Source organism: Macrotis lagotis, chromosome 6, assembly GCF_037893015.1.
Source record: "Macrotis lagotis isolate mMagLag1 chromosome 6, bilby.v1.9.chrom.fasta, whole genome shotgun sequence".
Lineage (NCBI taxonomy): Eukaryota > Metazoa > Chordata > Mammalia > Peramelemorphia > Peramelidae > Macrotis > Macrotis lagotis.
The window spans coordinates 23066827-23079779 of record NC_133663.1 but is presented as its reverse complement, the minus strand read 5'-3'; positions in this window follow the sequence as shown (position 1 = coordinate 23079779).

The following is a 12953-nucleotide window of genomic DNA, read 5'->3' as shown; positions in this document are numbered from 1 at the left end:
GTTCAGAGTTAGACCAACCATATTAGACTAGCTATGGATAATGTTATCCCCATCCCGAGGAAGAACAGCCAAACAAAACAAAACAAGCCTTCAGAATCTAAGGAATGCTTCATAAAAATTATCTCTTATGTACCTCTTCCCTTAATCCTAATTTCCTCATTCCCAAAATGGTTAATTTGTAACCATGTTTATCAACAATATCTATGTACAATAGTAACCTGACTATTCATCGCTAAGGGGAGGAAGGTGGGAAGAGAGGATGGAAGGAAATTTTGTAAATTAAATATTTACATGTATATATGAATAAATAAATAAATTTTTAAAAAAGAATTGATATTTCTTTGTAACTGATTGGGGATGAAAGCTGAGGGAGAGTTAGCAGTCAAAGATTATTAGAAAGACAGCAGTAGATCCAACAGGAATAGAATAGCTAAAAAAGATGACTGTCTAGAAGAAAAGGGATAATGAATTCTCTTTGGTTCTATGTTTGTGGTTCCTATGGAATATGCAGGTTGAGAAACTCCAAAATCCAGCTTTCATCACACTGCTTCTCTAGCACCCTGATGGCTATAGAGAAAAGTATAATTCAAAAAAATTATATTATAATGATGGATTAATCACACCATATCAATTTGCATGTAACATTTTATCCATACCATTTCTTTGAGGCATTGATCATATTCACAGACAGCTAAGGCTTCCTATGGAGTAGTGAACTGCCTCAGACCAGAACTGAAACAGATTGATCAGGGGTTGGATGAGGCCTCTGAGAATGCCTTGTGCTTCCAGAGTAGTAGGCAGTGAAAACTTGTCTTAAATACATGTTCACATACATGGATATATACAAGCACAAGATAAAACCCATAAATATTATTCTGAAAATGAGTTCACAAGCTTTAAAAGATTGCTAAAAAAATTTCATCACCCATACACACATGCATACACACACACACACACACACACACACACACACACACACACACACACACACACACTGTTATCCTATCTTTAACAAAAAAGAATCCTCAGACACTGACAACATAACTACTTCTCCATTAGGAATTAAAAGTGATGAGTCAAGGGAAACAGAATAAATAGAGAAAAATGATGGACAGAAATGTATTTTTCTCCTTAAGAGAGTTCTTTTAATCCTTACCATTCAAAGAATAGGAAAATGTTTTTTTTTCCTTTTCTAAGATTATTTTATTTTTCATATTATATGTAAAGACAATTTTTAACATTTTCTATAAAGTTTTTGATTTACAAATTTTCTCCCTCCCTCTTCTTCTCCCTCTCTAACACAGGAAGCAAATTTATATAGGAGCAATCATTTAAAGTATATTTCAATATTAATCATGTTGTGAAAGAAGAAACAGAACACAAGGACAAAATATGAAAAAAAGTGAAAATAGTATCCTTTGATCTGCATTCAGAATCCATCAATTCTTTCTTTGAATGTAGAGAATATTTTCCATGATTAAACTTTTGGAATTGTCTTGGATCACTGAATTGTGAGAAGAGCTAAGTCAGTCATAGCTGATCATAGCATAAGTTGCTATGGACATTGTTTTCCTGCTTCTATTCACTTCATTAGAAAGAGAATTCTTTAGAGATTTTAAATGGTAACCTGAGAGATTATTCTGGTTGACTGCCATTTCCCAACTGAGGAGAATTCAAGAGTAGAAGTGATGGTTAGAGGTCACTCTGACTGTGATCTTTCTCAAGGTCAAACAATGTAATAATTGTTTACATCTCTGCATGAATATCTGTCAATGCTTTAAAATGTATAGTCATTAAAATTGATATTTATTAAAGATTAGGGGCTTAGGGAACTGAGAATGAAAGAGAGACAGAGACAGAGAAACACAGAGAGATAGAGAGACAGTCAGAAACAGAGGGAGAAATCATGTTTTATAGGTAAAGATGTTCCTCCAGGTTGTTAACTATTTTGTGGCATAAGCTGAATTGCAAGTGCTTACCTGACAATTTTTTTCTTCTTTTTTTTAAAAATGGTCATTCCAGGCCTCTTTTCCTCCCCTCTGTCTCTTCCTGTCTCTCTCTCTTCTGTCTCTCTGTCTCTCTCTGTCTTTCTGTCTCTGTCTGTGTCTCTCTGTCTTTGTCTCTGTTTGTCTCTGTCTCTCTTTGTCTGTCTCTGTCTCTGTCTGTCTGTCTGTCTGTCTGTCTGTCTGTCTGTCTGTCTCTCTCTCTCTCTCTCTGTATCTCTCTATGACTGAACAGACATTGACTTAACAATTCTGTGATCTAGCAACATTATTAAGATATTATTAAGATCTAACTTTAAAAAGCCAAGATCTCCTTGCACCCAGGGCCATCTTCATTCATCCTTAAACATATTTTACCAATGGATAAAGCTGACTCGAAGAGGAGAAGGTAAGGTGGTGACTTTGCCCAGCACCCTCACACTTAAGTCCAACTCATTTGTATGTTATGACATCATCTCCCTGATGTCATAGTCTTCTTCAAAAACAAAAGAACAACCAGCAACATTTAATTAATTAAGGGAGTCGAAATTTGTTTAATGAATAAATATCCGAAAATACACTTAGATTTCTTTAAAAGTGTGGAATGGTAAAAATGAAGATTGTTATGCACAAAGCATCTGGCTAAGAGATGAGCAACTCCAAGTAGCTATACCCCTGAATAGTGGCCATCAAAACTCTTGCTTACATAGCTCCTAGTCTTTACATCATTTGCAGATCATAGTAGACTTTCTATAACTGATAATTGACCAAAAAATTAAGTAATTAATTAACAAAGCTAGAATTCCTTTTAACCATGAAGGTTAGAGTCAGTATGTTGAAATGGTAAGAATCTTGGGCCTTGGACTCAAAGGGTTTCCCCATTTGGATGCAGCTCAAACATCAAACCAAATAGAATTCATCTTTTTTCCCCTTACAGTCATTCATTCTCTTAGCTGCCACATTTCTAGTAATCCTTGACCTTTCACTCTCCCTCAGCTTTCATTCCCAATCAGATACAAAGACATATTGATTCCATTTCCTCTTACATTCTCCTCCTATATTAACACAAAGTTCTAGTGCATCCTTCAACACATCTATATGAATTATCATAATGTCTCCCAAATGATCTTGTTTACAGGCTCCCACCTCCACACAGCTCCCAGATCTCCCTAGAGTCTAGGCCTGAATTCATCACTCTCCAATCTTTAGAGATTTCCTCACGTCTCAAGAATAAAACATGAACTCCTTTGTCTGAATTCAAAATGATACACAATCTGGACTAAAGTGATGTTTCCTGTTAGTTCCTCTCTTCTCATCTAACTTGTCAGTATATTTCTTGTTACTGACAGAGCATCATCTCCTGACCTCAAATCTTTTCAGACTGCTACCCTTACCCAAAACGGTCTCCCTCTTCATCTTCAACTCTCTGAATCCATAATTTTCTTCACAGTTCCACTCAAGGGACATTCCTGAGAGGAAACCTTGCCCTTTTTGATACCCCAAGTTATTCATGTGAACCCCCAAATTACTTTGTACGTAATCTATATAACTATCAGACCTATTTTTCCACTGAACTTGTTCAAATCTCTCTATAGGACAGAATCACTCAACACCCAGGGACTGTTTCTTTCTGTCTTAGTGTACAGTTTCATATTAAAGTTGGAGATTTATAATTTGTAATTGAATTATAAGGTGTTTTCCAGGAGGACTAGCACCTTTTCTGTAAGGGCTTCCTGAGCCCTTTTCACATCTGCTCATTCCCTTTGGTATCCACTTAAATCAACTCTCACTTGTGACTCTAAGAAATTATAGCATGCCCAGGTAAACCTGCTGGGCAGATGGGCTAAACTAGGTTGCGGGCAACTGAAAGACCTCAAATCATCAGTGAGTTAAAGGGTTATCTACTTAAAACAGGAAAAGATTTCTCCTAGAGAAAGAGGTAGATAAGAACATTTTTTTCTTGCAATACCCTCAAAGGAGACTGAAGCAGATACAATGGAGTGTTTAAAGTTTGATCAGATGCTAAAGTCATCCACTGCAACCCTGGTCATCACCAATTGTCCCAACTTTTTACCCTGCCATTGAATTTTGATGACTTTGGAAAAGAAGCAAAGACTGAGGACTCTGTCCAGTTCCACCTCTCTTAAATAAAGTTTTCAAGAATTAAGATGACCCCTTGATGTCATTGGTTCTCTTTGAAAACAAAGGATGAACAAAAACAATACAATTGAATTGAAATTAACCGAATTGAACAGAATTGTATTAAATGGAATTAGGTTCAAATTCTGTTTCTTTTACTTATGTTCCATTGAAGAAATCATTTATAATCACAGAATCTGAGGTTCCTTAGCTGTAAAAAGATCAAGAAAAATCTCTAAAGATCCTTTGAGGTTCACATTTATGATCCTCCTCAGTAAACCTTGCTCTGAACAAATAGTATGCCCAAATTCTCTTTTTCCAACTTTCTTAAAATCACTAGAAATGTGGACTTCCCTCATTTGAGCAGCACATTTGACTACATGAAGTAAGAGTTTTCACTACAATCCACCTGATGAACAGTTAGATTGTTCAAAATTTCTAGTTAATATATTTTTTAGCTTTCATTCAGCTGACCTGCACTCAAACAGTATTATGCTGATAGTTGAAATTGTGAAGAAATTAGGAGAAATAAAATGCCAGCATAAAAAATGAATATTTGTGAAAATTAATATTATTAAAACTAATCAAATTATATAATAATAGATTTAATTGTATATTATGGAGAATTTTCTTGACAACATTAATTGCTGACATATTTTTTTATTGAGAAAAACAAGATTTGGCATTGGAGAATCATCTTTTCTAATCCTCCCCATTTTAAAGTAGAAGAACCCTAGGCCTAAGAGAGATGAAGGTGGATTGTCCAATGTATTCCCAAAGAATGAATGGATGCCTCCATTGTCCATTTCTACAAAGGTAAATGGAATCGATAACCATATTCCCCTTTTTTCCCCTCTTTTAGTCATTACTGGTAAGATTCTTGCCAGAGTCCTTCTCTATAGCATGATCCTTCACCTGAAAGATAGTCACCTCCCTGAGAGTCAATGTGGTAGCTCAAAGGAAACTTGAGTTGAAAGAAACTACTCCAGGTATTCCCTAGGACAATTTGTGCCCCATCTGAGGTAGAGCACTCCAGGATTACATTGGTCTGATCATTCATATTTAGACAACCTCTAACTCACCTCTAACATAGTGATGTCAATTTGGTCTTCTTTGATAACAAGACAAGAATCAACCATGTATAGTAAATAGAGTCAGTAGTCAAGGCCAGGTAGTGGGCTGCAGACTTGGAAAAAAGAGAAAGAAGACTTTCCAAATGGTTCCAAGTTCTTTCCTCCCCTCCCCAATCAAATCTAAATTTTTATTATTAAAGAGTATGCTCTGCCACATAACCTTAAAATGCAGATCTCAACAATTTTTCATCTTTCACTTATTAGCTGAAAAAATGAAATGTAATATTAAGATTTTTTTCTGGGTAAAGAAAAGCTAAGCCAAAATGCTAGAAGGCTTTCCAGGTGGGCCAAAACTTTCATCAAAACTCCTTGTCAGAAGGAAAAAAAATTCTGATACAAAAAATTCAAAAGCAGATGGATTTTGATTTGCACAAATATCCATAAGGATTCACTTGTATTAATTATAACAAGTCAAACCTAGTTCTTACTTATTCCTTCCTAAATACTTATTATATACCAAACCATATGCTGAGTGATGAAGTCAAAAATTTAAAATTAAAAAGAATCCTTGACCCCATGGTACTCATATTTTAATTGGAATAGACAATACATATTGGAAAGTAGTTACAAAGGAAGAGTACTTGAGTGTAGAAAGTTTCTAGGGTTGACAGATGTGAGAGGGTATTAGATTGACCCACTTTGTTCAGGATCAATGGTAGAACTAATTTGAATATGTTTGAAGAATTAGAAAGCTGATGTATGTAGCAGGAGAGGTGAAAGGCATCAAGGCAAATGGCAAGATGATGATCGGAGAGTGCAGTGAAGAACCCTTGAAGCTCATCTTATATATAGTGGGCAACTAAGGCAACCAACCAGTCAGGATAACAGAAACTCAACATTAGACATTTCTAGAGATTAAAAAGTTACATGCTCTGAAGAAAAAAACAGATGATGAGAAAATGACCTACCATATATGTATACACACACACACACACACACACACATATATATATATATATATATATATATGTTACAGGCATCAAGTAATTTGAAGATGGGATAAGGGAGTATTGGTAGCATGTCATTTAAGAATAATCATTCAAAATTATCAATTTCATCATTGACTTTTATCTTCTTCTCCAAGCTCTTTTTTTATGGTATATAATTGACTCATAGCTGGAGTTGACCCAACATCCAATTTATTCCAATAAAACAGGTCCTTATAATTCAAGGCAATAACCACACAAGCAGAATAGAGTAAGCATTATGTTAACCAGAATTCTATTAATCAAAACTCAATTAACTTCAAAACATCCACAGTGTTAACGACAATTAATGTTCAAATAATAATTCTTAAACACAGCAAGATACTAAGATGATGAGTAAATCATCAAAGAATCAATTATGTTCAATGTAATTTGTCATGAAATATATTTTTCAGTACTCCAATTCTTTGAGAAATGGTAGTTTTCATGTATGTAGTTTCAAATCAATGAGGACTCAATTAAAATTAGAATCTCACATGATTTGACCCTCTATGATGATTTCATAATAGGACTCAGATAAGAAGGTTCCTAGTGGCTAAGAGGGATAGAATCTAATCTCTGCTGTTGACTAGAGTTCCTATATTAATGAGAGTCCAAGAGAATCTCGGAGTTAGAAGTGTGTCAGAGGTTATTCAATCCAATATACATAATCCCTTTACATCTTTTAGCAAGCACTACTTAAAGGTGACTAATTAGAGAAAAGTCCAATGGTTCCTGATACAGTTCATTTACTTTTGTATTATTCCAATTTATCAGAAGTTTTATTTTTTTTCTTGGAATCAAGCCCAAATCAGCTGCTCTATCTCCCAGAAACTCTGGAGTTCTTAAGGTTGACTTCATTTTAATATGGCAGCATCCATGAATGTGATGATTATAACCCATTTACAGAGAGTCTTAGGGTTTTCAAAGAACTTTTCTCACAAGAATGTCTTGAGGTAAATAGCGTGGATGATAATATTTCTATTATCAGGTATGATGAGTTTTTTAAGAAAACTATGTTTGGGGATATATTGTATTATTGAATCAAATATTTTAATAATTTCTTCAAATAATAATTTGGTTATTATTTCCTTAATACAAAGAACTAAATAGTTATAAAAATATTTCCAAATCTAATAAACTGGTTTTGCAGGTGGCATCACATACTCAAAGTAGATGACTCTATATAACCTGATGAAAATAATATCTCACATGCATTGCTTTTTTGTTTTACAGCAGGGTCTAACATAAGTAGGCTGTTTGCTAGTGGCAGGGTCAGGGGGGTCTACTGGGGTCAAATCCAAAGTAATTACTCTGAGAAAGAGGATCTTTGCAAGAGAACACGAGACTATAACAAAATAATGCAAACCGTAACAGCAATAATAAATAACAACACCAGAAGTTAAAATGACAAAGTGTTGCATATTGTTGAAAGTGATGTTGGGGTCGGGGGTGGGGGAGAGAAAGATTTACCAGGTCTCTTTATACAAGTGAATTTTTAACTTAGATATTGTGCATTCAAAGACAAAAGTAAAATACTTCCTATCTTCAAAAAGCTTTCATTTGTTGTTTGAAATGCTGATCCAGGCAATACCGAGGTAGATGAGACTTTTGCCTACTTGGCCACGAGGATTTGGCTTCTTCTGGAATTGTGTGCAGCAATATTAACACCTCCCATTCTCTTAAACATTTATTAAGTAATGTCATTCTTTTAAAATAAAGAGATTCTGTGTAGTGTACTAAATAGCCAATAAGATCTGGGTTCAAATTCAGCCTTTGATATAAACTGACTTTATGACCTACATAATAAATAATTTATATATTATGAATTACATAGCATATATGAAGTCAGAGATAAAATTGAATGCTACCCAATATAAAATGCATCCAAACATTGAATACAGATGATTTAAAATCATGTTTCTCTAGGAAGCTTGCTAAAATTTTAAATTTGTGAGACAACATTGACTGACATTAATAATGGGAGTTTCCTGACCTTAGAAGTCCCCATTTCAGTGAAATCACAGGTCTAGCCCTAACCTTTTCCTATTCAAATTACACTGTAGGAACTAATAAAATGCACAAATTGTCATTTTACTCTTATTTGGCTTAATTCTATATGTTTAGGTAGGACTAGAAGGTCAACATCAAGATCTAATAAAATAGCAGATTGTCATATTTCCTTTATATTTGTTCATTTAGATTTACCATGCAAATGCAATTAAAGAGCTTGATGAACAAATAGAGAGAGAGATATAGATATTGAAATGGCATGATGTCAAAAGCAAAAGATATGAAAAATCACTGTAAAACATCTATAATCAGAGCCTAAATGTGTTTAATATTTGTTAAGGTCCAATTTTAATCCAGATGTGTTATAATATATGAATATATATATATAAATATGGATATATATATATAACATTTAATGTGTGAACACATATATGAAATATATAATGTGAATGAAAGAAATTTCCATTATTAGTTTTTTCCATATATATGAACATTCTGATATTTAAATTGCTCCCCTCAAAATCAAAAATTCTATCAATATAAAACTTATTAAGTCATTCTTCATGATTATCTTTCTCCCCCCAAAAAATTTGTCATAGTATCTTCATTAGATTATACTCATTTTCTTCAACACCAGTCTTATGAAGTTTATATTTTATGGCTGCTTTTGTGGATCAATATTAAAAAAGGTATGAGTATATTGCTGAGGTAAAATATAACTCAACTTTCCAGAGAAGTTTGACATCTTCTCGAAAGGTGAACATGTAATTCTCTGAGATGTCTTTGGTGAACAACTTGTTATTTCCCTTTTTTGTTTTTCATCTTAAAAGAACAGTTCTCTAGAAATCAGTTTTCATTTAATAATTTTCCAGAGGACTTCCAAGTGAAGATATCTTAAATTTATAGCTTCAAAGATACACTCTTCATTGACAGAAGTCAGTTGGTTAATGAATCAGTGACTATTCAAACTATTCAAATTTAATATTTCAAGAAAAGGAAAAAGCAAGAAAAGTTAAAAATGAAATATCAGTAAAAGGGCATATGTCTGAAATGAAACATTCCATTAATTTTGTGGGCTTAAAACAATTGTTCTGATTTCTTGAGATTAAAAATAAAGAAAATAAAGGGAATTGTTTATTATTCAAGTGATAAATTTGCACTTGTATAGTGAACATCTAATATACTTGTACTATGCAGATCCTATTGTACATACAATTTGGAAAATCTCACTGTAAAAATAAAGCTTATGGATGAATTGGGTCTTTGCTGTAAGATAAAACTGGAATGGGGAATTTTATCTTTTCCTTTGACTCAGAAAAGGACCTAGGCTTTTGGAATCCTCTAATTAGACCAGACATTATACAGACTAAAGCTTTTGGCTACTACCCTAGTACCTGAGTCTGATTAGGATAAGGGAAATGCATTAGAAGCATTGAGGCAGAGAAAAGTTTGGTTTGAAAATCATATTTCCATTGGCATTTGCAGTGGGTGACATGTGTTACAATTCACATTATCATGTTCCTGCAGGCTGGCATGAGTTGTCACTTTTGGTGACTGCTGTTTTCTATGGAAATAGCCTGCCATGAAGAGAAAAAGTACATGCCATAACACAGTAACTGGCAAGTACAAGGTACAGCCCTGGTCCAGGACCAACCAAAGCTTTTAAAACAGGAAAACTCATTTTGTTAGAATTAATCAGGGTCTTTATGTCTTTTTTCTGTTGCTTTTCATTTGGATGGCATTATTTTTCTCCACTGTAATAGAAATTATTAAATAAAAGTAATTCAAAAAAGAATTTCAGTTATTTCAGTTAATTATGCTTAAATTTTTCTATAATCAATGTAAATTGTAAAGGGTATAGTAGATTATAAAAATAAATGTTGGGGTGGCTAGGTGGTGCAGTGGATAGAGCACCGGCCCTGTAGTCAGGAGTACCTGAGTTCAAATCTGGCCTCGGACACTTAATATTACCTAGCTGTGTGGCCTCAGGCAAACCACTTAACTCAATATTCCTTGAAAAACTAAAACATAAAATAAAATAAAATAAATAAATCTTATAAGTGGATTTCAGCTTAGCGGTGGTTCCATATAGTGTAAGAACAGAGTCAAGCAAGATAATAAAAGAGACATATTGGTCCTGATTCTCATTCATTGTCATTCTATTATTGGGGTGATTATGAAAAGTACACTGTACTAAGCAAGGAGTACATATTCAGTATAACGTTTTGTATGTGGAAGACGTTAATATACAAAGCATTACACTTTATATTTCTACCCTGATTCTTTGGAATATATCGCAGAATTTTAACCAACTGGCTGAATGAATCCATGAATGAATAAAATAGTTTTTAGGCATCAAGAACTTTCAGTTTATTCTATGTGGAATTCAAGCTGTATTTTCAAGGAAATTCCCCCCCAATCACTTTGATGAACATAGTGTGATCATGCACATTTTTGAGATTACAAAGACTCCTATTAATTAACTTCCAGTGACTGGGGTGGCTAGCAAGAATATTTGTTTGGCTAGGACTCTGGAAAAGAGAGACTCATTGAAACAGTTTCCCTTCCTTCCTGATAGAACTCATTATTCCAAATATCATTATTCTTTCCCTCTCCTTACCCCTGACGTAGGAGCAGCTGGGGCACAACGGAAGGTCAAGAAGATACGTCTTCATGAGTCCAAATCTGGGCTCAGATATTTATTGATGTATAGCCGTGGGAAAGTCACTCAACCTCGTTTACCACACTTTCCTCATCTGAAAATGAGTTGGAGAGGGAAATGACAAATCTCTCCAGTATTTTTACCAAGAAAACTGCAAACAGGTCTTGAAAGAGTAGGAAGTGATTTAAAACAACTTAAGAACAAGTTCAAAAGCTTCACATTATTTTTGCTTCTCTGTCTTTCTTCCCATGTGAGGCAAGGTGGGGAAGGGAAGTGGGTGAGGAGCAATAGTACATAAAAAAAGTTTTCACTCTCTCCTACCCCATGAAGCAATTAATGATGACATGGGACAAAAACACATGGTAAAGATTATTTGCTGCTGCAGACAGGCGAGACAGAAGGGATGGTGTTGGTAGAAAAAGGTTGAACTCAAAAAGCTTGCAAAAAGTTGAAGGCCAAAAACTTTCCTTGCATGTAATTGAAAAAAAATTAAAAATAATAATAAAGTAGGGAAAAAAACACAAGGAAAGCGACATAGGGTTATCCTAATGTTCTGAAAGGGAAGTTTTTAGTACCCAAGTTCCTGAGTGCCTCTCTGTGTTGAATACTGACCCCATGCCAGAGACATGAGAGTGGTCTCCCTTAGGGTAAAGCATAATATGTTTTGTTGCTATTATTTTTAAGATGATTAAAGAGTTTACTGTGTGCTTCATTTTTTATTTTGCCTTAATCACTGAATGGTCATTGCCTCAATCAGAATGAGACCATTACAAACCTTAGCTTAAAATGAGCAAGACCTGCCACTGTTTCCAGGACTGTCTCCAGTCATCTTGATCCAAAACTAGCCACTGGACCCATACAACTCCAGGAGAGAAAGTGAGGTTGGTGCCTTTACACCATTCTCCCTTCCTTAAATCCAAATCATTCACATCTCATGACATCATCTCGCTATGTTATGGTTCTCTTCCAGAACAAAGGACAAATAGCAGCAATAGCCATAGTCAGAGGAGAGGGAAGGGGGAGTGAGGGAATTCCTATAGCTTTTTGCTAACTTATCTCAAAGAAAAAAAATAATAAACAAGGTTGCTGAACCACAATTCTATGCTTGTATTTGTCTTCATATATAAGTGTCTATATGTGTGTGTGTGTGTGAAGGGTGATTTTTCTAGGCAGCATGAATTCAGAATATTGGTTCTTATAAAAAAGGAAGGAAATAAATTCTTATTTCTACTAATGATCCCAAGTTCAATTTTTTAAGGTTTTTTTTAAGGCAATGGAGTTAAGTTGCTTGCTCAAGGCCAAACAGCTAGGTCATTGTTAAGTGTCTGAGGTCAGATTTGAACTCAGGCCCTCTTGAATCCAGGGCCAGTGCTCTATCCACTGTGCCACCTAGCCACCCCCCAAGTTCAATTATTTGTTAAAGAATATTTTGCAAAGAGGAGTGGATTTTCTGAGCAGTGTACCTCTTGGAGAAAGAAGAGTATCATTCTTGAAGCTCCTGTAGATGAATAATAAGGAATAGCTAAAGGGTGGTAGGAGAAAGATAAGGACCCTTGATGCTTCCCATGATAAGGATAATTGACTGGGACAATGCATGCACAAGGAAAACAGAGTTTCTGGTAAAGAAGTCTCAAGTGTGATTTCCCTTTGTGGAAGAAAAAAGGAAGTCCACTCTAAGCCACAAAGCAGTGCTACAACTCTGGGCTTTATAGAACCTAGGGATCTATAATTAGAATATTGAGTTCCTAACCCAGAGTCTATTCAATATCCAGTTTCCTAAATTTGATGCATCTTTTAGAACTTTATCCATTTTTCTACAACTCGTTATGTGTTCCTATAAGTCTTCAAGTCCCAATGTTGAAGTAGTTTAACATTTTAGAACCAGGAAACATTTCAAATGAACATTCTGGTTTGGGTAATGTCTCTATTTCCAAGGCATTGGATTAATTGATTAATCCCACTGTTTGTTTGGGTTTAGATAAGGGATGGGGAACCTTTTTTATGCTAAGGACCATTTGGTTATTTATAGGATTAGTTACAGATTATCCAAAATTATAAA